The following is a 2,947-nucleotide window of genomic DNA, read 5'->3' as shown; positions in this document are numbered from 1 at the left end:
TCTTATAAATTTCCAGTTGATATTCATTGTTCATTTTACAACTGGATTTTTTGGCTTTCTCTTTTCGATTTAGTGTAGAATCTTTATATGTTTTGTTTTTTTAATTGAAACATAGTTGATACACAATATCATATTGGTCTTTGCATGTTTTGAATACTAATCTTTTACTATCCATTTAAATCATGTGTTTTTGTATATATTTTGAACACTAATCATTTCATAGATATTTAGATTGTGTGTGTTTATGTGTTTATTTAGATTATGTGTATTTAATGGTCCATTGTTTTTCTTTGTTTTGTATATGGTGACTTTTACTGAACTGAATTAAAGATTTTAATACAGACAAATGCATGAATTTTTTCCTTTATGATTTATGTATTTTGCATTTTGCTTAAGAAATAGCCTCCTAATACAACATTCTAATTAAATCCTCCCATATTTTCTTCTAAATATTGACACCTTATTTTTCACACTCAGGTTTTTGCTTTGTCTAGAATTTATGGTTTACTTCTTTGAAGTTATGCACAGAACTATTTACCCCCAACTGACACTCCAGCAACTGGGCATGTCAATCAGAATGGTGCCTGGTGTATATTAAAGGCTGCATTTGAAACTAGACTTCTCTTTCATCCTTAGCCCTTAGGGTGTAGACAGAACCAACTGAGATTTCTTTCAGGGTGTGCAGCCCTTCTGCAGAGTGTGGTCAAGGGTAGGACCACCCTTGTACATTAGATAAATTTTATTGTCTGACTGTATCAGTGTCCTAGTCTCTTTTCTGCCTGGAGACATCTCCATCTTTCTGTAGATTTGAGAATGCAAATAGGTACAAAGCAGGAGATTTACAATCAGATAGCACCCAATGGTTCTCAAAACCCAGATACCAATGGAATTGATGACTGCTTTCTGCTAACACAGGCTGAACCCCAGGCCAGTCAAAATATTCTGTTATATAATTAATGAAGACCAAACATGTCATTTCTGTTGATGTTTTTTTCTGATGAAATTTCTCTATAACTATGGAAAAGATTTCACCTGTAATTCTTTTATAGGGCTATATTTGGTGATGAGTTCAGTGTTCTGTAAAAATATGTGCTTACCTACCCAGAGAAAAGGGAAAGGGAAAGGAGAAGGCACTGGGTTATTTGTTAATAGCTAAGCATTTGAAGCATCAAATATACATTATCCTTGGATACAGTGCATATTACAGAGAGATCTTTAGCTGGTAGTAATAGCTCTCTTAGCTATTACTATGTAACAAACCTTCCAAAATTCAATGGCATAAGAAAGCAGCCATTCACCATTTTTCAGGATGACTCCATTGATCTGGGTCAAGTCTGGCTGAGCTCAGCTGGGCATGCGTGTGAGTCTGGATTCAGAGGGTGGGATGGCTAGTGCTTTGCAGTCTAAGAAGACCTCAGTAAAGATGGCTTCACTCTGCTTCACAGGGCTTCTCATCCGCTTACAGGTAGGTGATTCCAGGCTCATTACATGGCAGAAGCCAAGATCCAAAAGAAAGAGTGAAAGCATGCACAGACTCTTCAGGTCTATACTTGGAATTGCCACACCATCACTTCCTCCCCATTCTGTGGCCCAAAGCAAATCTCAAGGGCAGTCCAGATTCAAGAGATGGAGAAATCAACCTAATTCTGGATGAGATGAATGCGATGGTACGATGTCAATGGTGCAGATACAAGGGGAAAGTCATTTACTGGGCTGTAAGTGAAATTTATCTAGCAGAGCAATCGTAACAGGTGCCCTGTGATGTCTCTTACTTCTCAACTGTCTGGCCAGAGACTTTGGGTCATAGACTCTAGCAGTCATTAGAATGAGAGTCCATTCATTGAGTGCATTTACATATACATGCATACATATAATGTGTTATGAAGGAAAAGTTCAGAGGCTAACCAGGTATCTAAAAGAAGAACTTTACCTAGGCTGAGAGGTCACAGAATCCTTCATGAGGGCATTATGGGGCACTGAGCTCTGAGGGGTGAGTAGGAGAAAGGGCCTAGCATGTGCAAGACCCTGAGGCAAGCAGGAACTTGGCTCTTTGGAGGAACTGAGAAGAGGCAGGTGCTGGTCAGATCATGGAAAAGGCAAGTTTTGTTGAAACAAGAGATAAGGAGGAATGCAGTAGAGGTGGTACTGTAAAATTAGACCTGCCCCTTATTTTCCAGGCTTTTGTATTTTAGGCCATGTTAGAGAGTAGTGTTCTTTCCTCAGAGAAATGAGAAAGTTTAAAGAGCTGTAAGCAAGATAGTAAATAGATCAGATTTCCATTTTCATAAAATGTCTATGGTTCTAGGGTTAGCAAAGGGCAATATAGGGTGATCAATTAGAAAGATAGTGCAGTGAGATGGGGAGAAGCTTAGACTAGGGTTGTGGCAATATAGATGGAGAAGAGAAAGACCCTAATGATATTTAGAAAACAGAATTGATGGACAATGAGGAAGAGGCATGTTTATGGCCTCTGCAGCTATCTAGGTGGCGATGTCATTGGCTGAGATCAGAAATATGGGAGGAGGTCCGTGATGAGGGGACAGGCTGATGAGCTGACCTTAGACATGCTTAGTGTGAGTGCCTTTGAGGCATCCCAGTGAAGACTGGACTATACCTGGGCTACAGACTAAGTTAGGGAGTCATGGGTATTATATAGAGAGTAACTGCAGCCATGGGCATCAGTAGTTCCCTGAGGAAGGGGACTGATAGGAAGAAGGCAAACAGCTCCAGGAACAAGCCTTGAGAAACTCTGACATTGAAATTTGGATATAAGAAGATTTGAAGACCCTAATGAGTAGTGTTCAGATAGCCAGGGAGAAAATCAGCAGAACATGGTGTCAGAGGATCCAGGGGAAGCAAGCGCTTCCATAGACCCGCACTGTTGACTATTACTGAGGGCTCGAGAAAAACGGGGAGGAAATAGCCCAATGCACTCAGTGACATGAGG

This window comes from Manis pentadactyla, chromosome 14, assembly GCF_030020395.1.
Source record: "Manis pentadactyla isolate mManPen7 chromosome 14, mManPen7.hap1, whole genome shotgun sequence".
Taxonomy (NCBI): domain Eukaryota; kingdom Metazoa; phylum Chordata; class Mammalia; order Pholidota; family Manidae; genus Manis; species Manis pentadactyla.
This window is presented reverse-complemented; position numbering follows the sequence as displayed.